This window comes from Thalassophryne amazonica, chromosome 2 (genome assembly GCF_902500255.1).
Source record: "Thalassophryne amazonica chromosome 2, fThaAma1.1, whole genome shotgun sequence".
Classification (NCBI taxonomy): domain Eukaryota; kingdom Metazoa; phylum Chordata; class Actinopteri; order Batrachoidiformes; family Batrachoididae; genus Thalassophryne; species Thalassophryne amazonica.
The window spans coordinates 10272696-10299983 of NC_047104.1; the positions used below are offsets into that span (position 1 = coordinate 10272696).

Below are 27288 nucleotides of genomic sequence, written 5' to 3' on the forward strand. Positions count from 1 at the left end.
ATGTAGGATTTCAGGATTTACAGATGTTTCTGACCATTCAGCCTTATTTCTATGCCAGCAAAAAGAAAATGTTACAGGACTGAAAGTTATTAGAACTAAATTTAGCAGAAGCTAATTGGTCGGCTGATGGTTTTCAAAGTTAGCTGAAAAGCTAATCTGCTAACAAAAATGTTAGCTTCACTAATTAGCAGTTAGCGGATTAGCGGAACTGTGTCCACCACTGCAAGTACAGTATCTTGGGTTTGAGAATGTTAAGTGACTTTTTTTTGTGTATTCCATGTAACTTGTAATAGTGGAAAAGAGTGTTTCCATTTCACTTTTTCAAAATAAGGCTTTTTTGAATCACCTGAAAATCTACCTCATGCAATTACAAACTTTTTTTTCAATATTTCAGAGGATTTTAAAAAGAACATGCATTTCCAGTAACCATATTTTGAACATGATGCTTCAATTTGCACAATCTGAAGGGTCAAGGTAACATTTCTATTGATGGTAGTGATGATTCTCTCTGACCAATGGATAATATTCAGTGTTTCCAAGTCACCTTCTGACATTGCCTCAGCTTGCTTGAAACAATGACAGAGATGATACCAAAAACAAGACCAGGTACCAGGTGCTAGATACCAGGCTGGGCAAATGGAAAATCAAAAAAGGTGGGTAGAGTTGAGCAGATAATGTGCAGTGGAAAAGTGCTATGAATCCCAGATTATGACATTAAAGAGACTGTCTTACTGTTTCTGTTTGTTTGTTGGGATAGTTTGTTAGTCTCCAAAGGGCGAGAACAGATATTTATTAGTATTTTTCTTCTCTGCATTTATCAAGAATCTTGACTGTGCAATGGCAATAAAGATTCTTGATCTTGAACTTATTTCCATGTCATTTTTACTTTGGCAAAGCAGAACGTCCAAATGCAAGGACACAGAGTTGACGGTTGGACCTTGGCAGTTGTGGATTTTGTCAACAGCCGTAAGCCTCATTAAATAAGCCTCATACACGGCCTGGTACTGTAAACATGCTAATATTCCTAAATAGCTTACTCCGACATTGATATGCATGCAGACCATTAACATCCCCCCACCCCCCAAATCATCAACTCATCAACAAAGACCAACACCAACACACAAATACACAGTACCATTATGAGCCCCCCCCCCCCCCAAACACACACACACACACACACACACACACACACACACACACACACACACACACACACACACACACACACACACACACACACACACACACACACACACTCCTCTTTTTCTCCTTTAATATAAAGTGTTGGAGATTAACATTACAGTAAGATGATGTTTGAGCTGCAGATCGATGAATTGAACTAATGGAATCACTCATCTCACCTCATATTTTGGGATCTGGGACAGTCGGAGACGGGCAGATTTCTTTAAGTGATTGTTTTCATACTGTGTTTAACCTTCAAAGTGAGTGTGCACGCACACATACACACACACACACACACACATGCAGGGTATTGATCACACAGCTCCACGCGTGTGCAGTGTTGGTGAGCACGTGAGTCCGGCTGGTTATTTTCACAGCGAGTGGAGAGCACATCAGTTTTTATTAGCTTAATAAATCACCTTTGTTGTCAATCAAGCAGCAGAGAATAATTGGATATGGTTGAAGCCTTGCGTGATGGATTATAAATCATTCAAGATTAAATTAAAAGATAATGCACAAACTTAATGGTTTGTGTTTTGCAGTCTAAATTGCCTCGGAGCAGTGCTGTTTTCCAGCTTTATTGCCAGCCGTTTTTCTTTGCTCTAAAACCTCACACATTTCACATCTTTTATTGCCTTGACTCTGCTTCACCGCTGCTTTTTACATCTGCTTTTTTGTTTCATAAATTCACTTTTGGGAATGGTGTGTTTGTGTAGGTGGTGCATACAATCATTTGATGTAGGATGTTTGCTTTATTGACTGTGCATGTGTGTGTGTGTGTGTGTGTGTGTGTGTGTGTGCGCGCGCGTCGCTGCAAAGATTTACAGGACAGAATCTGTCTTTGAGTGACATTTGCTTTCAATCTGCTCTCAGCAGATACACCTCAAGCACACAGCAGCAAAACAAAACAAAACAAAAAAAAGGTGTTATTGCACGACGGATGGGAGCAAAGACAGAGCTGTGGAGGAAAGAAGGCAGGCAGAGGGAGAAAAAGACCTATATCATGCATATTATGCTTCAGCCGCTGAATTTAACTGTGTCCGTTTGCTTTGGAACAGAGCGGGCGTTATCATAATCGCCTGCTGCCTACTTGACAGGACCTTAAAGTGATCTTGTCATTTTATTTACACCCAGACCACTGTGTGATTTACTCCAAAACACACGCACATGCACACAAATACACAAAGTAACCTCAGCAGGAAAGCCCGCTGAGTAGGTTGGATGACATCTTTTGATCAGAGCTGTCCAAAGAGATCAGAGCAGACTGGCAGGTAATAGATCCCCACAAACTATCCGTGCACTGTAGTGCACTGAAACATGCGCTTGTGTGTGTGTGTGTGTGTGTGTGTGTGTGTGTATGTGTGTGTGGGTTTAGACAATCACCATTTCTGCTGCTGATTTGAGCAAATTTACCTTCAAAATTCAAAAGCGTCAATGTTGCAACATTGTTGTGCAGGATGCAGCTTTCTTTGCAACATCTGCATTTAATATGTCACAAAATTTAAACAGTTAACTATTTTGGAGGTCCTGAGATTGATACTCCAGTGCAGTTTATATGTAAATACACAATTGTTATTATTAGTAATAACCATAATAATAATAATAATATAATAATGTATATCAGGCTTTCTCAGTAATCAATGGATGAAATAATAGAAATAATAAAAGCACAAGACAACAGTGTACAAAAAGTTAATATTAAAGAGCTGGTTAAAAAAACAAAAAAACAAAAACAAAACATAAAATTATCTCACTTTTTTATTGTAGTGTTTCCAACACTGTAGATCTGCAATCCATGTTCATCTGTGTCGAATAACACCCAGTATGTTGTCCATGGTATGTTTATTTCTCTGTGTTGTTATTTTTGGAATTTCAAAATCCTCATTTTCAGTAACAGGATACACTGTGGTGTGGACATCTGCAACACCTGTCAGATATTAAACTCATCCCAAGAGAAATACTATGTTAAACAGTGAGTTCCACATACAGAAAAAAGGTACGACTTACTCTGGTGCAACTCATACTCTGTAAAATATGGTAAATATAGGAGTCTTTAACATTTTCAATAAAAGAATATTTTTGGAACAAATTAAATGAAATGCATACACATTCAATGAATAATACTCATCACACTGGAGGTTACAGGTTACTGGTTGGGATTTTGCAATTGCTGGATGTCTTTATTGTTTATTTGTTAATTGCACCAAGATATCGCAAAAATACATAAAACAAACATGCAGCATCTTGTTACCATACAATTAAAAAACCAAACAAATCCACACCATAACCTTCAAAGATCATAAAAAACAATGTTTTCTGCAATGGCACAGGTTTTAGTTGATATAATGTGACCTCGACCTGTTTTTTTTTTTATGTTGAACAGCATACTAGAGTAAATTGTCCATTGACCATGAACTATGAAAACCCATTAGTTTTATCAACACAGAATCAAAATAAAGTGTGTTATAGCTTGAATGTTTGATCACTGACTTTGCACACTGACTTTGTTTATTTCAATTAACTTTCAAGTTAATTGAAATAAACAAACCTGACAACATTTGAAACTGTATGATCTGTTTTTGGAAAGATGTATATGGCAGCAAGTTTAAATTTCTTAAAATATTCTGTCAAACAGTATGAAGCAGCATTTTTTTTTTTTTTTTGCTCAAGGTTAACAGTAGAAAAGTTGCTTCTGATTGGCTGTGGGCAGAAAAGTGGAACACTGACGTCCTTCGGGCCCCTTCACACATAGTTCAGATTTGGTTGATTTGTGCATAAAGTGTATATGAAGCAGGAATCGTGTGCAAAACGTGTAAAATCATAGCTGTACACCTGTTGCTACATCTATTTGCGCACACCAGTGGCTGAAAGACAGAGTGTGCGCTGTGTGAGCCCATCAATCCCTCTCGTGGCAGGTGTCGGCCAAATTCCAGCTCACCCACACGAACATCTAACACCACTTGCATGGCACTTAGAAAATGTGTGGCCATTCATACTATTAACATGACAACAGTCAGCAGACAATCACTGTCGTGCTGGCAGTGAAATTTGTGTAAGTGCCCCATGAGTGTGGATTTGGTGTGTGCGCTAAACTGACAGAAGGTGTGGCTGCTGACCGAAGCAGCTGTGGAGATCTGCGGACCTGCACATCCCAGCTGGACAACACGCACTGTGTTTGGATGGACATGGACTAACAACTGCCCACTGTGATGCGCATGTCTGCTTGCTGTAATCACATGGACATAAATAAAAACATTTATCGCTGTGGTGAAGGGTTGCAGCAAGTTCGCGCACACGCTCCAACCCATTGACAGGCTGCCCCAGGTTGAAACGGGGCATCACATCATAACATGCAGCGGGCGATCTGACTGTCACGTCACCCACCTGAGCTCTGTTCCACATGTGTAAGTCTTGTGGCATGCCACATATGTGTTCTGGTGGCATGCCACAAGACTGCACCAGCAGATCAATCAATCAATCAATCAACTTTTTTTTTATATAGCGCCAAATCACAACAAACAGTTGCCCCAAGGCGCTTTATATTGTAAGGCAAGGCCATACAATAATTATGAAAAACCCCAACGGTCAAAACGACCCCCTGTGAGCAAGCACTTGGCTACAGTGGGAAGGAAAAACTCCCTTTTAACAGGAAGAAACCTCCAGCAGAACCAGGCTCAGGGAGGGGCAGTCTTCTGCTGAGACTGGTTGGGGCTGAGGGAAAGAACCAGGAAAAAGACATGCTGTGGAGGGGGGCAGAGATCGATCACTAATGATTAAATGCAGAGTGATGCATACAGAGCAAAAAGAGAAAGAAACAGTGCATCATGGGAACCCCCCCACAGTCTACGTCTAAAGCAGCATAACCAAGGGATGGTCCAGGGTCACCTGATCCAGCCCTAACTATAAGCCTTAGCGAAAAGGAAAGTTTTAAGCCTAATCTTAAAAGTAGAGAGGGTATCTGTCTCCCTGATCTGAATTGGGAGCTGGTTCCACAGGAGAGGAGCCTGAAAGCTGAAGGCTCTGCCTCCCATTCTACTCTTACAAACCCTAGGAACTACAAGTAAGCCTGCAGTCTGAGAGCGAAGTGCTCTAATGGGGTAATATGGTACTACGAGGTCCCTAAGATAAGATGGGACCTGATTATTCAAAACCTTATAATTAAGAAGAAAAATTTTAAATTCTATTCTAGAATTAACAGGAAGCCAATGAAGAGAGGCCAACACGGGTGAAATATGCTCTCTCCTGCTAGTCCCCGTCAGTACTCTAGCTGCAGCATTTTGAATCAACTGAAGGCTTTTTAGGGAACTTTTAGGACAACCTGATAATAATGAATTACAATAGTCCAGCCTAGAGGAAATAAATGCATGAATTAGTTTTTCAGCATCACTCTGAGACAAGACCTTTCTGATTTTAGAGATATTGTGTAAATGCAAAAAGGCAGTCCTACATATTTGTTTAATATGCGCTTTGAATGACATATCCTGATCAAAAATGACTCCAAGATTTCTCACAGTATTACTAGAGGTCAGGGAAATGCCATCCAGAGTAAAGATCTGGTTAGACACCATGCTTCTAAGATTTGTGGGGCCAAGTACAATAACTTCAGTTTTATCTGAGTTTAAAAGCAGGAAATTAGAGGTCATCCATGTCTTTATGTCCTTTAATCCTGCAGTTTAGCTAATTGGTGTGTGTCCTCTGGCTTCATGGATAGATAAAGCTGGGTATCATCTGCGTAACAATGAAAATTTAAGCAATACCGTCTAATAATACTGCCTAAGGGAAGCATGTATAAAGTGAATAAAATTGGTCCTAGCACAGAACCTTGTGGAACTCCATAATTAACTTTAGTCTGTGAAGAAGATTCCCCATTTACATGAACAAACTGTAATCTATTAGACAAATATGATTCAAACCACCGCAGCGCAGTGCCTTTAATACCTATGACATGCTCTAATCTCTGTAATAAAATTTTATGGTCAACAGTATCAAAAGCAGCACTGAGGTCCAACAGAACAAGCACAGAGATAAGTCCACTGTGATGTGGACATGATCAAAGCATAATGCCTCTCATTCATGTCATTTCATGACTGTACGTCAGTGACCATGGGTCATCTACAGAGGAACAGAAGGATCATATTTGTATTGTCCGCTTGATAAATGCAGTGTTTTTATATGGTGTGTTTTTTTGTTTTGTTTTGTTTAATCCTGATATCAGGCAGTTTCCCGCAGTGTTTAAAGAACAGTAGGACATTAGCTCAGTGGTAAAGTTTCTGAGTGGAAATCAGAGCTTTTGGAAGGTGCAGGTTCAATTCCCATGGGTGGCATGTCATTTTTTTTTCAACCACATCCCACAGCTGCTGTGAAAAGCTGCTGTGTTCCCGCGTGCATGGATTTGTCACGGCATGGTTTTTGTTTTTTTTTTTTTTTTCTTCACAGCAGGTACACAATTTGGCTACACATTTTGCAGCTGCTGGCCCTGTCTTCCCACGTGCATGAACAGTCGTATCAGCATCGTGCATGTCTGCCTGTCGGCGCGATGTGTCGTGTTGCGCTCATACGAGCTCTACCACCGTGAGTCACCCTGGAGTTTTACGTATTCACACTATGTGTGAAGGGGCCCTTATGGAGGCTTTGCATGTGATGTCAAAGGTTACAAGCAGGGCAGTGCTACACAGAGCTGAAGGTCAAGTTTAGCCTGTCACAATACACTTGGTTGTGTAAACAAGTCACCTCAACCCTCATGGGTAGAATTAGAAATAGTGAAAATAAGTAAATAAATAAAAATACACCACCACTGCGACGGGATCATGAAAAAAAGTGAGAGTTGGCTGAGTTTTTTCCACAATCCCACAGCAGCTACACAAAATTCAATAAAGTTAATGATGAACATTATCACTAAATACTATTATAAAAATGTAAGTTTGCAACCCTCAATTAACTAATTAAGTCCTGAGTGTACTTATACATGCAGTGATAACAATGCCGCTACAGGTGTCCTTGTTCTGCTATAATTGAGTGCCTGGTTTGTTCTCTTACTCCACTATGAGATTTGGGTATGATGAGTTTGTTCCACACTTTGCAGTATGTACGAGGTCTGTCAGAAAAGTATCGGACCTTTTTATTTTTTTCAAAAACTATATGGATTTGATTCATATGTTTTTACGTCAGCCAAGCTTGAACCATGCGTGAGTTTTTCCACGCCTGTCAGTTGCATCATTTGCCTGTGAGCACGCCTTGTGGGAGGAGTGGTCCAGCCCCCTCGTTGGATTTTCATTGTCAGGAAATGGTGGAATGATTTGGGCTTTTTTTCCATCAGAATTTTTTCAGAAACTGTTAGAGACAGGCAGCTGGAAACCATTCGAAAAAATTTTCTGGCTTTCGGTGAAAATTTTACGGGCTTCACAGAGAATAAGGACTGTTACTACAGCTTTAAGGACGCCCCACAATGGCGCACGGTGCGCCGCGCTCCAAGCCGCCATCGAGAGGCAGAAAACACCACATCATTTCTAAATGGATGGCTGTGTGGAGCTGGGACCATCATGAGCAATTTCTCTGGTTATCACAAGAGCTGGACATCAGCCATTTTCCGGCAGATTTCACTTTTAACAAGAGATTTTGTCATGGAAAGCCGCGCGGAGGCTTCACGCGTCAGGACCGATTCGCTGATTGAGTGAGACAAAGGAACACCTTCGTTTCGGAGTGCCAGAGGACAAGTTGGGACATGATGTGGTGTTTTCTGCCTCTCGATGGTGGCTCGGAGCGCGGCGCGCCGTGCGCCATTATAGGGCGTCCTTAAAGCTGTAATAACAGTCCTTATTCTCTGTGAAGCCTGTAAAATTTTCACCAAAAGCCAGATAAATTTTTCGAATGGTTTCCAGCTGCTTGTCTCTAACAGTTTCTGAAAAAATTCTGATGGAAAAAAAGCCCAAATCATTCCGCCATTTCCTGACAATGAAACAACGATGAGAGGGGTGGAGCAGTGCTCACTCAAAGCCTGCCCACAGGCGAATGACGCAACCGACAGGCGTGGAAAAACTCACGCATGCGCACGAAGGTTCAAGCTTGGCTGACGTAAAAACATATGAATCAAATCCATATAGTTTTTGAAAAAAATAAAAAGGTACGATACTTTTCTGACAGACCTCGTACGTTGTTTCTTGTGTAAATAATCCTGGAAGCCCTACGCTTGACTGGCAACATGGCAATGGGGAGTGGCCTGGAAGTAGCCGGGTCATGTGACTGCAAGGGGTCTATAACATATTTTGCCTTTTCGTGCAGATCTGCGGGAGTCCACAGCTCTCTGCAAATTCCACTGAAATTAGTTAAAATTTACTCATAAATTTTGCATCCAAAACACTTGTCACTCGCCCGTGTGTTTGTGAGACGCCTGGAGAGATGATGGTAACATGAGGAGGGAAAGATGCAGAACAGAATGTGAGAGGAGGAGAACAGGGAGGCATGGAGGGAGGCTGAAGCTGGCTTGGCCCTGCTTGGGTAACTCTGTACACCCTAGTGGTTTTCTTCATGCACGCTCACGCAGGGACGAGAGCTCATGACCCCGGGTCGCCCCGTGGGCTTTGATAGTGTGACTGCTCCAAGTGGAAGCTCTCTGAATAACAAAGGACAGGCAGAGGATCATTTCCTGGCAGCTGCTCACTCCAAGTGTTTGTGAAATGTGTGCAAAATTGTCAAAGTATTTTTTGTGTGCAAACTGTTTATTTATGCAGTTTGAAGGAACAATACACATTTTTTTCATTGCAGATGTTTTCTGTGAGGTTTGTTGTTGAAATGTTTTCTGGCATGTTCTCTGTGGAAACGTATCACTTCTCCACTACAAAATCTGGCTTAATGTATTTTAATACTATTGGTAACACTGTTAAAATAGCCACAATATTGTGCATAATCCTGCATTGTAATGCACATGCACATGTTGCAATAATTTTTCAGAACTGACAGATTTGGTTAGAAAAGAGAAAAACAATAACAGAAATTCCCCATGTGTTTTTGATCACAATGCCTGCCTTTTTTTTTTTAGTTTATTTGTTTAGTCTTGGACATGTGATCAGAGCTGATGATTACATGAGGTATATGCAAATGTATGTGCAGTGCTGTTTGTATATATTATTATTAACATTTCATGATATTAGGTTAAATACATGCATGTCCATTTGTGCAAATGAACAGAAAAACCCTACAAAGTGCTCACCATAGTTTCTGTGTTGTCCACCAAGTGAAGGGTCAGTGGGTTTAATCCCTGACTGCAACTGAAGCTTGTCCTTGAGCAATGCAGTGAAGCCCAGAAACTACTCCACTTTAAACCTTGGAGTATGTTGAGCTTGTGCAAAAATGAGAAAAAAAGCATCATCAACCAAGAAATGGTAAATGGATTACATTCATATAGCACTTTTCCATCTGCATCAGACGCTCAGAGTGCTTTACAGTTATGCCTCACATTCACTCATTCACACCGATGTCAGGGTGCTGCATGCAAGGCGCTCACTGCACACTGGTAGCAACTTGGGGATTAAGGACCTTGCTCAAGGACCCTGGATTCTGGTCTCAAACCCAAAGCTAAACCACTACACCATCACTTCCCCGGAATCTGACATGTTGACCTGATGCACAAACATTTGTCAAGGTATTGTGTATACAAGGCTCCAGTGATTTGACATCTCCCCCGACTGCAGTTGGACCTGAAATGCACCCAGTGTTGAACATGTCTGAGGTCTTAGTAAAGTGACCTTGTGTACCAATTTTCACCTTGATTCTTTGCCAAGATATTGCATAAACATGGACCATATGGACACACACACATGCATAGACAAATGTCAAGCAGTGACTAAAGCTGTTCTGCCTTCAGCAGCACAGGTAAAACCATTGAGGAGTTTTTCCTCCCTAATGTCACCAGTGTGCTTGCCGAGGATATGATGTCTCAGCTTTGCTATGATGATGCATGTTACGATTTGGCACTGGAGTGAAGAAGAGAACTAAGTACAATATAGGCCCTGAGGGCCACTGGTGTCAGTGCTTCTCCCTCGAGGCTGTATCTTCAAGCGGATGGTCTATGACTCCCCGTGGACAGGATACCAATCTGAGCCACTATATAGACATAATAAAATGGATTGAGTCTACATCTGGTTTTGTCGATGATAGTAAGTCCCTTCGGCTGCTCCCTTGTTTGCACTCGGGGTCGCCACAGCAAATCCAAGTTGGATCTGCATGTTAAATTGGCACATGTTTTACGCCGGATGCCCTTCCTGACGCAACTCCACATTACATGGAGAAATGTGGCAGGGGTGGGATTTGAACCCGGAGCCTTCTGAACTGAAACCAAGCGCATTAACCACTTGGCCACACTGTATTCAAATATAGCTGTAGCCGTTCCCTCTGCTGGAAGTATTGCAGGATCTCCAGTGATATTATGAGCAATAACAGCAAAAACAAATATGGCTTCAGGTGGTGATGAATCTTGCACTGAACACTGAAATTATGTCCATTTTATGGAAGAAAACCATGATGTAGCATGCGAATAACTCACTAAAATGTAAAGTAGGTCCTTATTCCTTAACCCTCTGGGGCCGACACCGTCGTATACGACGGCTAAGACCAAGCTTTCTAAATTATAAATAACTTTTGAATGATATAAGACAGAAATTTACTTTTTTTTTGCTGAAAAGTTAACTCCTCGGACTTTCGAGCCAGCCATCGGCCATCTTTGTACTCCTCATAGAAGCTGTGTGATGATGTGCGCAATGTGAGTGTCCAATCGGAATTGGTTCACCATCACATGGTTTTCCAAAATCCAATCGTAGGGCAGATTTACCTCACGTGAAAAGCCAAAGATCGTTTTCAGGAGTGATGTGTTACTAGTTTGCCCATTTGAATAGCCCCTGGGTGCTCCAATGAGTACATACTATTAGTACATACTCAGTGCGCCCTGCGCCATTACGCACAGCGATCAGTGAAAGCAGGAGCACACAGAGAGCCTCTGATGACAATCTCACGTGCTCAAACAAAGAGTGTGTAACTATCAGGATTGCTCCACTAGTTTGCATGTGAATGTTACTGGATAACTCTGTTGCTTTCTCTGCGTAAAGCACTGTTTACCATATCAATGGACAAGAAAACGCATAGACCATTTTGTATATATTGTTCAAAATGTGCATTTGTGTTTATTGTTTGAACCTTTATGTTGTTCAGTCTTTCACACAAGACCTCAAATTACCTTTATAAAGTGTCAAAACAATTGTTTATTATAGTTTGCTGTGTGTTTTGAATAAATGTGTGTGGAAAATTATTTTTCGCTTTATTTTTTCCTTGCCTATTTTTGATTGTAAACCTTTATTACACTTATAAAACACAACAAAAACATATATATTCTGAAAGCACAGGTTGTCCTAAAAAAAGAGACATAAAACTTGATTGTGGGATGCAGGGAGAGCTGTTAACAGCAATAATAAAACATTTATGCCAGGCGAGTGAACTGTCCAAACAATACCCTCTGACCCCAGAGGGTTAACCAAGGTGGTATCCACAAAAATGGAAATGGTTCCCAGTTGTGAAACTGGACTATCCACTGCTCCCAACAGCCAGACTGACCAGATCCAATCAGTGAGTAGCAGAAGTGGAAAACCCCGGCTTCAGTGAGTAAAAATCCTACCATCTATGTTTTTGTTCCTGTGCACCTGAAACAGTTGATATGGCTGATAAGCTCGTCTACCTGAAGAGTTAAACTAATTACAATCAGCTGGTTTATCAGTGGATGGAACAAATATGTGGAACGACTATTTCTCAGTAAAACAGTTTTTTTTTTTCCATCTCTGGTGATTAGATGGGTAAAATGCAGAAGACGCTGTTCATTATGTCCAACAGAAAGATACAACAACAAGGATGTAGATTCTAGACCAACTTACATTCAGCTCCAGACTAATTACCGCGGCTCAAAGTCAGTGCTTCGGTGTTAAATCGTCTTTGTTTTTAGCAGGTATACTAATTTTGTTACGTGCACACAAAGTGATCTTTGTTAAATATATATTGCACTCTTGCACATGCACATACACGTGCACATCACAGTGAGCATGTGAGGACTTCTATGTGTTCACGACCGACAACAGCGGTGTGTAAGTGCGTTGTCAGCAGCTCAGGCATGCAACATATGTGATTCTTAATAATTGTACTATTTCATTATTTCAGTGTGGTGTGGTACCACTGCAGCCCTACACATACACACACACACACACACACACACACACACACACACACACACACACACACACACACACACACACACACACACACCAAACACTGCCACTCCAAATCTAATCTCACCGTTCTCGTGCTTGCTCTTGCTGCCACACCGCTGTCACTGCATATGCTAATATTATCTCAGCTGTTTTGAGAGACATTTTGCATATTTCAGACTATCACGCTGTTCAGTTCATTACCACTTATCAGTGTGGAGCTTGTTTGTGTATGAGTGAAACTTATTTATATATCCCAAAACTCACAAAGAATAAATCAGAGCGCTGTTCAAACTCTGCGACACAGAATACCCAGAAGAAAAAAAGCATTAAATGAAAAAAGAAAGAAAAAAGTTGAGATTATGTTCCTGGGATGGACAGATGTGCAATAAGAACCACAAGTACAGAAAAGACAGAAATAGTAGTACTAGTGAGAAATTCCTGTACACAAATGTTAACATTTAACTGTATTATTCATTACATTGTTTAATGTGATAAATATAATACAAATAATATGTTAAATATACAATATAATTAAGCTTATCTTTAATAAAGGGGGCAAATATGTGAATTTGACATACTTTATTTTTGTGCAATGCTAATGTGTTGAAATAACTGTGGGGAACACAACGAGCAGATGCTATCATACTCTGTTGTTTGTTTGTGTTCTTTTTCATGACATTGTCACCATGGAAAAAAACAAACATCTGCAATAAAATAATTACCAACAGGGAACCACTTTGACATTACCAAGTACACACAGAATTCTTTGGTTGCATTTGATGCAACCAAAGATGCAAATGATCATCTGCAGAGGAATGGTCTTTTTGAAGAGTTTCAGTCAGGTTTTAGAATTCATCATAGTACAGAAACAGCATTAGTGAAGGTTACAAATGATCTTCTTATGGCCTCAGACAGTGGACTCATCTCTGTGCTTGTTCTGTTAGACCTCAGTGCTGCTTTTGATACTGTTGACCATACAATTTTTTTACAGAGATTAGAGCATGCCATAGGTATTAAAGGCACTGCGCTGCAGTGGTTTGAATCATATTTATCTAATAGATTACAATTTGTTCATGTAAATGGGGAATCTTCTTCACAGACTAAGGTTAATTATGGAGTTCCACAGGGTTCTGTGCTAGGACCAATTTTATTCACTTTATACATGCTTCCCTTAGGCAGTATTATTAGACAGCATTGCTTAAATTTTCATTGTTACGCAGATGATACCCAGCTTTATCTATCCATGAAGCCAGAGGACACACACCAATTAGCTAAACTGCAGGATTGTCTTACAGACATAAAGACATGGATGACCTCTAATTTCCTGCTTTTAAACTCAGATAAAACTGAAGTTATTGTACTTGGCCCCACAAATCTTAGAAACATGGTGTCTAACCAGATCCTTACTCTGTATGGCATTACCCTGACCTCTAGTAATACTGTGAGAAATCTTGGAGTCATTTTTGATCAGGATATGTCATTCAATGCGCATATTAAAAAAATATGTAGGACTGCTTTTTTGCATTTGCGCAATATCTCTAAAATTAGAAAGATCTTGTCTCAGAGTGATGCTGAAAAACTAATTCATGCATTTATTTCCTCTAGGCTGGACTATTATAATTCATTATTATCAGGTTGTCCTAAAAGTTCCCTGAAAAGCCTTCAGTTAATTCAAAATGCTGCAGCTAGAGTGCTAACATGGACTAGAAGGAGAGAGCATATCTCACCCATATTGGCCTCTCTTCATTGGCTTCCTAAAATTCTTCTTCTTACTTATAAGGTTTTGAATAATCAGGTCCCATCTTATCTTAGGGACCTCATAGTACTATATCACCCCAAATAGAGCGCTTCGCTCTCAGACTGCAGGCTTACTTGTAGTTCCTAGGGTTTGTAAGAGTAGAATGGGAGGCAGAGCCTTCAGCTTTCAGGCTCCTCTCCTGTGGAACCAGCTCCCAATTCAGATCAGGGAGACAGACACCCTCTCTACTTTTAAGATTAGGCTTAAAACTTTCCTTTTTGCTAAAGCTTATAGTTAGGGCTGGATCAGGTGACCCTGAACCATCCCTTAATTATGCTGCTATAGACTTAGACTGCTGGGGGGTTCCCATGATGCACTGTTTCTTTCTCTTTTTGCTCTGTATGCACCACTCTGCATTTAATCATTAGTGATTGATCTCTGCTCCCCTCCACAGCATGTCTTTTTCCTGGTTCTCTCCCTCAGCCCCAACCAGTCCCAGCAGAAGACTGCCCCTCCCTGAGCCTGGTTCTGCTGGAGGTTTCTTCCTGTTAAAAGGGAGTTTTTCCTTCCCACTGTCGCCAAGTGCTTACTCACAGGGGGTCGTTTTGACCGTTGGGGTTTTTACGTAATTATTGTATGGCCTTGCCTTACAATATAAGGCGCCTTGGGGCAACTGTTTGTTGTGATTTGGCGCTATATAAAAAAATTGATTTTTTTTTTTGAGTTTAAACACCTCTTTTTAAGTCAGCTACGTGCTAAGATAGCTAGCCAGATACTGTAAATAATTACACAAAATGACAATATTTCTATTTTGCAGCATTGTCTTACAACTGCATCTTATTATAATCTGTCTTTAGAGCACTTTTTGCTTTGGTAGGACAGATTATTTATTTGTTTGTTTGTTTTTATTGACTGAGGTATCATGAAAATTCAGTAAGGTATATCTTCTATAATCCAGTTCTAAGGTAAAACTATATATTAGCTTATTATCTTATATTAGCTAATATGCTAGCAGCCGCATTTATTGCTTGGAATTTTGATGAATCAAATTATTGTTTTTGAATTAATCTATTGATTATCTTCTGATTTGTTGATCATATTTTGGTTAATTTTTCAGAAAATCATCACCATAAATTTTACCACTAACTTTCAGCTTCTCATATGTTGTCATAAAATGTATTTATTTTTTACATATAAAAAATAATAAAATCCTAATTTACCATTGGATATGAAGTGCCACAAATTAAAACGGTATTCATGAAAAAGAAAAAAAAATATGGAGGAAAAACACATTGTGTTTCTACCTTAGATACAAAAAGACAGAAAATAAAATCCTGACATATTTCATAGGATGAAAACCAACAGTTTTATCAATAAATCTGTGGATTATTTTCTGAATTAAACCATTAGTTGTCTAGTCCATAAAATGTCTGAAAACGGTAAAAGAAATATTAATATTATTATATTATATTATTGTGTCCCAAAGCACAAGACGATGTCCTCAAATGTCTTGTCCACTGTTGGGGAAGTGTCGTGACACGGACCCACAACAGGGGGCGTTAATGAAGGGACAATGGAATAGCCAAAAAGTAACAATTTAATGTTGTGAAGATGCACAACGTAATACAGACAGATACAAATATGCGTTATATCAATCCGACAAAAGGTGACGTGTGGCAGGCTCGAAGATAGGAGACGTCCGGTGCGAGAAGAGCCGGATCCCACACAGCCCCCACCACCAACGGACCTGAAGAACACCAGAGCCGCCAAGCCCTGCGCCCCAGGTGGCCACTGTCTTCAGCAGTCAGACCCGGTACTGCTGGCAAAAAACAGAAACAGTTCTGGATGAGTGTGAGTTCGCACACTCAGTAATCCCACAGTCTGTGTTCAGTAAGGAGGGAGAACCTCCACCTCCAGTCACACACTCGTGCAGCTCCTGTCTAACCACTTATCTGGTTGGGGTGTGAAGTGAAGCCGTCGCTGATCACACCAAACGCCAATCCCACAGATAAGGCAACACCCACAGGAAAACGGCTGCAAAGAAGTTCAGACTATTAGTCAGTGTTATGTACAGCAGAGAATATTACCTGTATGGTAGAAGATTTCTCGGTGAGGAGGTGGAGTTGCAGTCCGGTCCTTGTAGTGGTGGTGATGGGTGACAGCTGGTGTTGATAGGTGACAGCTGTCACCTCCAGCGGCTCCAACGCCCTCTCCTGCTTGGAGCCCGCACTCCAAGCAGGGCGCCATCTGGTGGTGGTGGGCCAGCAGTACCTCCTCTTCAGCGGCCCACACAACAGTCCACAACCCAAAGGTTACTCAGTTTGCTGCTAAACAGGAGAAAAGAAAGCAGAATATATTTACATTTAAAAAGCTGAAATCACAAAATTAGGACATGAAAAATAAAATAAATGACTCAAAATGATCAATCCACAGCCAAAATAGTTGTTGGATAATGTAATAATCTATTTATGAATATTGTTGCACCTCTACGTGAAAATAAAGTATAAATATGTTTTATGGCAAATTTCATCAGTGAGCTTCTCCAGGAATTTCAAAGAACGTTATCAAAGGACTTCATAAAGACACTTTCAGGAGAATATTTCCTGGCGGCAGAATAACATGAAGTGGTTTTTATTTATCACAGGGACACTTTAGACTATGACAGGAAGCTGCTACTGAAGCCGCGTTCTGACATGCACTCCAGACAGGAAGTGTTGTTTTCGACTGGGACATTGATAAATAACAAAACACATGAAGTGGAATGCAGGAAGAGCTGCTGTAGTCCTTCTTACAGCTCACTTACAGTCTCAGTTTGGGTTAAGACAGACGATTCTTTGCTTGTTTGTGATGACATATACCTTAAACAGCATCCAAATTAGTACAGAAAGTAACATTAGTAAGAATTACCCTTAAAACTAGGGCTATTCATGTTTACCTGAGGTTATCAAATATGGCCATTGGTTTTTGTGAAGACTTTGCGTCCATCCATCTGTCTGTCTGTCCATCTGTCTGTCTGTGCTCAGCATAAGTCCAGTCCTAGTACTGCCAGGGTCTTCAAATTCACAGGGAACATTCTTGGAACAGTTTTTCTGCCCCTGACTAACACAGCATCTCTACATCTGGAGTTGGTCCGTGGGTGCTGGACTGTGGCTGCCCACTTGTTGGATTGTCTGTAACTGTAATTAGGATGGGTTAAATGTGGAAGACAAATTGTGTCATTGTGTGTACAGTTGTGCTCAAAGGTTTACATGCTTTTTTTGGCAGACTTTTTGGATTTTTTGGCCAGTTTTCAGAAGATATGAATAATAACACAAAAAACATTTTTTCACTCATGGCTAGTGATTGGGTGAAGCCATTTATTGTCAAATAACTATGTTCACTCTTTCTGAATTATAATGACAGCAGAAACTACCCAAATGACCCTGATCAAAAGTTTGCATACCCCTGTTCTTAATCCAATCCACTTTATTTATATCGCACATTTAACAACAAAGACGTTCCAAAGTGCTGCACATAGAATCACGATACATAAAACCCCAATAGTCAAGAAATAAATTAAAAATAAGAAAATTAACAATAAAAATAAGTAGAATATGCAAGATAAATAAATAAATACATACATACATACATACAGCATACAAAAGATAAAACCAATAAAATCTACCACAATAAAAACAAAACCAATAAAACAGAGGACCACACAACTCACACAGTGTTAAAAACCAGAGAATAAAAGTGAATCTTCAGACGAGACTTAAAACACTCCACTGTGGGGGCTGTTCGGACATGGAGGGGCAAAGCGTTCCATGGGGGCCAGCCACACAGAAAAGCCCTGTCCCCCCTGGTTTTAAGTCTTGTCTTAGGTACCACGAGCTGGAAATGGCCCTCAGACCTCAGAGCACACGCCGGAGAGTAAATTTGTAGGAGGTCAGTGATATATTGAGGGGTAATTCCATTCAAAGCTTTAAAAACTAGGAGCACTCAGAGAGTGTAAACCTCCGCCAAGGCCATGGGGTCACTGACGCCATAACATCTACATGCCGTGGAATCATTGAACCTAAAAAAGTCTAACAATGATGTTTGCTCAGTAGTAAAAAAAGTTTCATCTGCTGTGACTGGATAGCATGTATCCTTAGCGCTTGACATCACAGTTTATTGCAACTTGCACCTTTCCCAGAAGCTACTGTCACCTGAGCACTGATATTGATATTGCATGTGCTTATAGACAAAAACAAATAAGAGACAAAATTCAATTTATTATTCAACTAAACTGCAAATATATTATTTTTTTAACATTCATGAAACACTTCTCTAAACAAGGCCATAGGGTCACTGACCTTAAAGAGATTCCCTCCTTGGCACAGTGATCTATTTCTTTTTGTCTCTTTCTCTAAAATTGTATATAATAATCATTAGATTATTAATATATAAACAAAAATAAATATAAGAAATATTCCAATTTGAAAACAAATGCACCCAAACGTGATGACGGCTGCAACTGCTTAATGCTAACTTTTAACATTGAAAATGCCATAGACATGCTAACGTGTTAGCATCGGGATCTGGATCATAATCCGGATCACCACTATCACTTGTTCCTCTTGTCTTTTCCAACCACTCCACAACATTTCATCAAAATCCATTCAAAACGTTTTGAGTTATCCTGCTGACAGACAGACAGACAAACAAACGCAACTGAAAACATAACCTCCTTGGCAGAGGTAATAAACAATAAAATCTTAAAATCAATTCTAAAATGAATAGGAAGTCAGTGCAAAGATGCAAGAATTGGGGTTATGTGATCACGCTTCCAGGCCCCTGTTAAAAGTCGCGCTGCAGCGTTCTGGACTAACTGCAAACCGGAAAAAGCCTGTTGGCTGATGCTGAAATAAAGTGCATTACAGTAGTCCAGACGACTTGATCTAAAAGAGTGCACAACTTGTTCAAAAGGTTAAAAGATAAAAAACAGTTTTACCTTTGATAAAAGACGAAGATGACAAAAGCACAATTTCAAAACACCATTGATTTTTTTTTTTTTAATCAAATTTAAAATTGCTGTCTATTGTGACGCCAAGGCTGGTGACTTTGTTGTGTTTCCCCCTTTAACATCAGTGACAGCTTGGAGTCTTTTGTGGTAGTTTTGGATGAGGCTCTCTGATGGTAAAGCTGCCACTGAATATGTCTTGACCTTGATTTACATCACTTTTGAAGAAATACAAACAGTATGGTACTTTATGGTAAATCTGCATGGAGTAAACAGTTCTCAAAAACTGATTGACTGTGCAAGAAGGAGAAGAGTGAGGACAGCCACAAGACAACCCAGAAGAAGTTACAGGCTTATGTGGCTGTGATTGGAGAAATTGCGCACAGTGCAAATTTTGCATTTTGCATCGCCACTCTTATACCCTCATCACACATGGGCAGAATCACGCAGAATGGCGTCAGAATGACAAATCCGCGCACATCCGAAAAGTGTACAGTTGCAGTTCGAAAATGTTCTGACAGCCATCTACGAGAGTCCACACAGTTGGTCAAAATCAGCTGGCAGTATTCTTTTTAGGAAAATCCTCCTCTCTACAGTTATACAGCTGTTTACCTGTATAATGACATTAACGATCCTCCTTCTTCAATAACAAAAATAATTTCAACAAAATAGCCCTGTGCTCTCTCAATGAACAATCTATATCAGGTCAACAAGACAGGAAATTCAGGTTTGACTGGACTATAAGGGAACTGGAACTTTTCTTGGATCCATCCTCTGATTTTTCTGAACATTTTTTTTTCTCTGATTTTTGAGATACAATCTATTTTTATTCAATTTGACTTTTTTTTTTTTTTTACAATTGTAACAATTATTTCTATATATTTTTTTAATTAAACTTATATTTATGCAATAATTTCTTTGTACAATTTCAAAATTTCAAAAGTGTGAATATTTTTTATGCAAAATATTGCATGCATCGTAGCGTCCCTTTAATTTACCTGTGAATAAAAAGGTGTCACATGAAAACAGAAGAACTGACCACAGAGAAAAAACTGGAGTCATCAATGTGCTTCTGTAATATGTGATTCAGCTTTTGGATGTGTTTTTCATTACAATGTATAAAGAGTTCCCTGAGAGAGAAAATACTGTTTACAAAATGAACAGCAACAGTTTGAGCAGAGAAAATCACATATGATACGTGAGTTTGAGGTTCATAATCCAATGATACTCACATTACTATGGTTGAAATTTGGAAAGTTGTGTGGCCACATGAACACACAGCTCCATTCGTCAGGCTCGCGGTTCGATCAGACGCCACTTGGGATCAATGGCACGCCTCGTCAATCCCACAGTGTACTCTCCAGACAGCCATGGCCCTTTAACCACCTTCGCTCAACACACACACACAGACACATAGACCTGCAAACCATCCCACCAATTTGTCTTTGCATGTCAGATCACAATAATTAAGCATTATCGATCTCAGATTCAATTAACTTCATTAACGTGTGTTGCACTGGTGATTGGGGAAGGATGGAAAGGAGGGGGTGGAGATTATAGGATCTCATCAAACAGGAGGAAGGATGGATATACACACACACACACACACACAGGGAATGGAAGAAGGTGGGTGGATGTTGATTTTACTTCAGGCTGATACACGTGACTTCGACTTTGTTTAAAAAAAAAAAAGCTGAGTGCTGAGGACTTTGTTGCACATACTATACGACCTACACACGTGCAAACAGACCATGTTGACATGGCTGTGTCTGATTGGCCTGCTAAGTGGTTATATAAGCATGATAAACTGTTTCCTACCTCATAACAACATCTCCACTGTGCACAAGTATCTCCTCATTTTATGCAAAGACAAGAATTGCTGCTTCACAATCTCTGCTGTGTCCTCAGTTTCAAGCCATTTTCAGTGTGATCCAAATGCATTTTGAAAGTTTGCTTTTGTGCAAAATTCACAGTTCAAAATGTCTTACATCACAGTTAACCCTTTATGACCTATAAAGACCTTTTAGCCTTCTTCTACTTGAATGACATTTAGAAATAAATATAATAAAGAGGTTTCCTTTGCACCAATCGACAGAAAACGTTTTTTAATTGATAAAAAATTGTGTTTGCATAAGGTTTGGACATTCCCAGGTTATGAAAAAACCAAACTATTTATCTGAACAAAGGATTTCATTTCAAGTTTTACATTTAGTGAATGGTTATTTCACAAATACAACAAGCTGCCTCCTTGGATTAACGTTTCTGATGTTGTTAAAGATTTGAAGCCTAAATGCATAAGGATTTGGAATTACTGAACAAACTGAAAAAACGTATTTCACATCATTGTGTCAAAAGAGATTTTTACAGTCCCTCATGATACTTAAATTCCATCACTTGTGAATTCAATCCCAAACCACAAGGACAAATCTACCAGTTTCCAGTCTACCACAGCATCAGATTCCTCCAGACGTCTTCACATCTGCAGTACTCAGACCTTCCCAGTGAGTACTGCAGGTCATGTTCTGAAGAAACCATCAGTACTACATCAACTACAATCAGCAGCAATAAAATCATGAGGATACAACTACTGAGCTGATCCATCCCTCAGCTCAGCCCTGGTGAAGTTTAAAACCCAAGGACAATGTTTGTGACTTTGTAGTAACTATGCTGTGACCATGGTTATATAAAAATCAGTTGGCTCGTATGAAGTGACCCAACACCAGCCATGCAACTGGGAGGAGGCTCCGGGGAAGACCCATGACATGCTGGAGGGATTATCTTTCCCAGATGTCTTAGAAATGCCTCTGCATCCCCCAGGAAGTGTTTGATGACTTGGCTGGGGAAAGTGAAATCTGGCCCATATATATATATACAGTAGTGTTCAGAATAATAGTAGTGCTATGTGACTAAAAAGATTAATCCAGGTTTTGAGTATATTTCTTATTGTTACATGGGAAAAAAGGTACCAGTAGATTCAGTAGATTCTCACTTATCCAACAAGACCAAGCATTCATGATATGCACACTCTTAAGACTATGAAATTGGGCTATTAGTAAAAAAAAAGTAGAAAAGGGGGTGTTCACAATAATAGTAGCATCTGCTGTTAACGCTACAAACTCAAAACTATTATGTTCCAACTGCTTTTTTAGCAATACTGTGAATCACTAAACTAGTATTTAGTTGTATAACCACAGGTTTTCATGATTTCTTCACATCTGTGAGGCATTAATTTTGTTGGTTTGGAACCAAGATTTTGCTCGTTTGCTAGTGTGCTTGGGGTCATTGTCTTGTTGAAACACCCATTTCAAGGGCATGTCCTCTTCAGCATAAGGCAACACGACCTCTTCAAGTATTTTGACATGTCCAAACTGATCCATGATACCTGGTATGCGATATATAGGCCCAACACCATAGTAGGAGAAACATGCCCATATCATGATGCTTGCATCACCATGCTTGACTGTCTTCACTGTGAACTGTGGCTTGAATTTAGAGTTTGCAGGTCGTCTCACAAACTGTCTGCGGCCCTTGGACCCAAAAATAACAATTTTACTCTCATCAGTCTACAAAATATTCCTCCATTTCTCCTTAGGCCAGCTGATGTGTTCTTTGGCAAATTGTAACCTCTTCTGCACATGTCTTTTATTTAACAGAGGGACTTTGCGGGGGAATCTTGCAAATAAATTAGCTTCACACAGGCGTCTTCTAACTGTCACAGCACTTACAGGTAACTCCAGACTGTCTTTGATCATCCTGGAGCTGATCAATGTGTGAGCCTTTGCCATTCTGGTTATTCTTCTATCCATTTTGATGGTTGTTTTCCATTTTCTTCCACACGTCTCTGGTGTTTTTGTCAATTTTAAAGCATTGGAGATCATTGTAGATGAACAGCCTATAATTTTTTGCAACTGCGTAACAATAAGAAATATACTCAAAACCTGGATTAATCTTTTTAGTCACATAGCACTACTATTATTCTGAACACTACTGTATGTATATATATATATATATATATATATATATATATATATATATATATATATATATATTTATTCTGGCTGAGACCCTTTATCCAAATGTGACAGTGTTTGTTCCAAACAGGCCCAGACTTTACAAAAAGTTTGGTTAAAAAAAAAAAAAACTATTTAAAACATGCCCTATCTGACAGTGTAATTTTACATCTAACTGTCGCGGCGACTCAGGTTTGATGAGAATCAGATCCTTAATATTAACAGTAACAGACGTGGGCGACAATTATCTTTCTGACAGATGTTGTGTTGCTCGCTCTCCTAGAAATAACAGTGGCATATCCTCACTTGCATCTCCTTCTAAATCTGCACTCTCACTCATTTTTGTGAAAATGAGATCAAACCACCTCACCAAGCCTGCTGATGATTCATCTGCCACCTGCTCGCTCCGCAATGCTCCCGCCTAATTAAAAGAGCACCTCCATGCCCGCTGTGTTTGGCTTCTTCCCGTACAGGTTTCTGTGTTTTTGTCATATTTATCTCACTATCCTGTGTCATGACGCTGTGAACCCTGCAGCCTGGACACAAGCCAATAGCTCTGAAGATTCTCTGTGCATTTGTGGCCTCAGACCTGATAAACATCTTGGACCCCCTCCTCCTCTGCCCTCATTTGACCTCCACATTTCCTCAGTCTCTTCTCTTTGGAATATAATTCTCTCTCAACTTTATTGTTGCAATGAAAAAACCAATCAGATGAACTTCTACTTATCAGGAAAAGATGGACATTGAACTGTAACTCTGTTAACCCTTTAAAACCGGAGTTGTTCATGAGCAGGCCCGGTACCCTTTGAGTTGTACTACAATATTATCAAAATTTCTAAAAGTAAACACATTTGGACATGATGGTAAAACAAGCCTTCTTCAGAAGAAAACGATCCCAAACATGACATTTTTGTAATAATGCAACCCCAAATATCCATCCATCCATCCATCCATCCATCCATGTTCTTCCGCTTTATCAGGAGTCGGGTCGCGGGGGCAGCAGTTCAAGCAAAGCCGCCCAGACCTCCCCATCCACACACACCTCCCCCAGCTCCTCCGGGGGAACCCCAAGGCGTTCCCAAGCCAGCCGAGAGAAGTAGTCCCTCCAGCGTGTCCTGGGTCTTCCCCGGGGCCTCCTCCCAGTGGGACGTGCCTGGAACACCTCTCCAGCGAGGCGTCCAGGGGGCATCCAGAAAAGATGCCCGAGCCACCTCAACTGACTCCTTTCGACGTGGAGGAGCAGCGGCTCGACTCCGAGCTCCTCCCGAGTGACCGAGCTCCTCACCCTATCTCTAAGGGAGCGCCCAGCCACCCCGCGGAGGAAACTCATCTCGGCCGCTTGTATTCGCGATCTCGTTCTTTCGGTCATGAGCCAAATCTCATGACCATAGGTGAGGATCGGAGCGTAGATCGATCGGTAAATCGAGAGCTTTGCCCCCCTACTCAGCTCTTTCTTCACCACGATGGTCCGATACAGTGGCCGCATCACTTGATGCTGCACCGATCCATCTATCGATCTCACGCTCCATCTGTCCCTCACTCGTGAACAAGACCCTGAGATACTTAAACTCCTCCACTTGAGGCAAGGACACTCCACCGACCTGAAGAGGGCAAAGCACCTTTTTCCGGTCGAGAACCACGGCCTCGGATTTAGAGGTGCTGATTTTCATCCCAGATGCTTCACACTCGGCTGCAAACCGCCCCAGTGCACGCTGAACCCAAATAAAACACTTGAAATAATAAGAATAGGGTAGCTTTTTTAACTCTTAATGATATCCCATAGTGGGTTTTCAATTTTAAAGTCCTTCACTATGACTTGGCAACAAAAAGATTGTTTAGCCATGGCAATGCAGATGTTTTCCTTCCATAAAATATGCATCAAACAACAGTTTGACACAGTGGGGCTGTTTTAAAAAGTTTTCTGTCAGTTGGTAGAAAGTTTATTTTATTTATTTAACCAGGCTAGTCTCATTGAGATTGAGATCTCTTTTGCAAGAGACACCTGAACAATTATAAAGTTTCCAATTCACCCAACCTGCATGTCTTTAAATGCAAGAGGAAGCCAGAGCACACCCATGCAAACTCCACACAGAAAGGCCACAGGTGGGAATCGAACCCAGAACTCTCTTGCTGTGAGGCAACAGTGCTAACCACTAAGTCACTATATCACCGAAGTGGCTTCTGTTCAGGAGGAACATGTTTTGGGGATGACATTTAGATGGAAGTTGCTCAGAATTATTCATATGTCATAAAGGGTTAAGAGAGTTAGCATGAAACAAAAACAACTAAAACAGACGTAATGAGCTTACATTGCCAAAGCCAACAAGTCAGCACTACTCTTAGGCACCCTGGACCAGTGTTGACAAGGTTACCAATGGCAAGAAGGCTTTGTTTGGCAAAGTACAGTTCAGTAACATTTGACCTTTTAACCCTAACATCAGTAGGCTTCTTGGGGTCACCCCCAAATACACATACCAAGTTTGGTGAAAATCGGGCAGTTGTTGTGCTCACAAGATTTTTAAGTATGCTACAGTGGCCTTGCTCTTTGGATCTCAATATCACTGGTCTTTTTGGGGTCACCATGCCTAAGACATACCAAGTTTGATGGCAATCAGGTAATTCAGAAAGGCGTTATTGTCCTCACAAGATTTTCCACAGTATGCTTCAGTGACATAGTGACATTAAGCCCACTAATTGCATTGTGAGAAAAAGTGAAATGCAAAACAATTCCAAACACACGTTAGCAGGTCAGAAAGGGGTTATGAAGGCTGATCCTTGTTGTCTCCACTAATTACCAGCAGGCCAGTCAGAGATAACTTTGTGATGTTATAAGGTAAGAACGCAAAACAAAGAATCAAAGCAAAACTTATTTGGCAATATTACAAAACAAAGAAACGGCAAAATAGGTTCAATTTTGAGAATAATCGCTTCTCAAATGAAACACTTTTTCGAGAAAATTTGGCTGAAATCCATTTTTTGATATAATATCTGAAGACACACTGCAAAAACACATTAACTCCAGCTACAAATTCTCTTTAAATTTGTTTTTAGTATAAACTATAGCAACATTTAAAATTGTAGTATCTTTGTAATTTCTCATCTCATATAATTTTATGCTTAAATCATGTTAAATTGATGACATTGAATAGGAAGTCAGAATCCTTTTTAGTTGATTTTTTATGTATGAAGGTGAAAACAAAAGCTTTTTCAAAGAGTGGCCTCAGTCTTGCTTCAATAATCACTTCTTTTATTCACAAGGTCAATCACAGAAATCAGAACTTTTATTCACAAAGCTTCAGATGTGGGAGCTCCTGAAACATCACTCTGAAAATAACATACACCACCAAGGCTGCACTGTTGCCTCACAGCAAGAAGGTCATGGGTTTGATTCCCACCTGTGACCTTTCTGTGTGGCGTTTGCGTGTTCACCATGTGTTTGTGTGGGTTTCCTCCAGGTGCTTTGGCTTCCTCCCACATCAAAAGACATGCAGGTTAGGTGAACTGGAAACTTGAAATTGTCTGTAGGTGTGTGTGCGAGTGTGAACGTGTCTGTCTATATGTGGCCCTGCAACAGACTGGCGTCCTGTCCAGGGTGTATGCCGCCTCACGACCTATGACCTATATATATAGCTGAAGGAGCAATTGGAGCAGATTTGGAAATCCAAAGTGGTCCCAGTGGTAATAGGAGCAATAGGAGCTGTAACCCCCAAACTGGAAGAGTGGCTCCAGCAGATTCCAGGCACAGCATCAGAGGTCTCTGGCAAGAGACCTCAAGTGAGTGCAGTTCTAGGAAGAGAGAAGCTACTGCACCAAACCCTCAAACTCCCAGGCCTCTGGTAGAGAACCTGACTGATAAAAATTCAGCCACAGTTGTCTTTATAGTGTCATAAAGTTACTGTTTTCTGGTATCCCAAAGGTGTCACAAACCTGATACATGGTCATTATAGTACTGTAACTGTGACAGGTGATCACTTGACATCCTCCTTCATTTTTCAGGTGATAGAGATCAATCAATCAATCAATCAAATTTTTTTTTATATAGCGCCAAATCACAACAAACAGTTGCCCCAAGGCGCTTTATATTGTAAGGCAAGGCCATACAATAATTATGTAAAACCCCAACGGTCAAAA

General features: G+C 40.4%; 1 protein-coding gene and 1 long non-coding RNA gene across 2 annotated transcripts in view; both read left to right on the top strand.

Moving 5' to 3' along the window:
* The window catches only part of tshz3b (teashirt zinc finger homeobox 3b), a 126019-nt gene that overhangs the window by 80165 nt on the left and 18566 nt on the right, over window positions 1-27288 (top strand). The gene's annotated exons all lie outside the window — the stretch shown is intronic.
* Window positions 1891-25793, top strand: LOC117522210. Its single transcript, XR_004564175.1, has 3 exons — window positions 1891-2105; window positions 12766-12775; window positions 25782-25793. It is a non-coding gene; the product is annotated as an uncharacterized LOC117522210 (long non-coding RNA).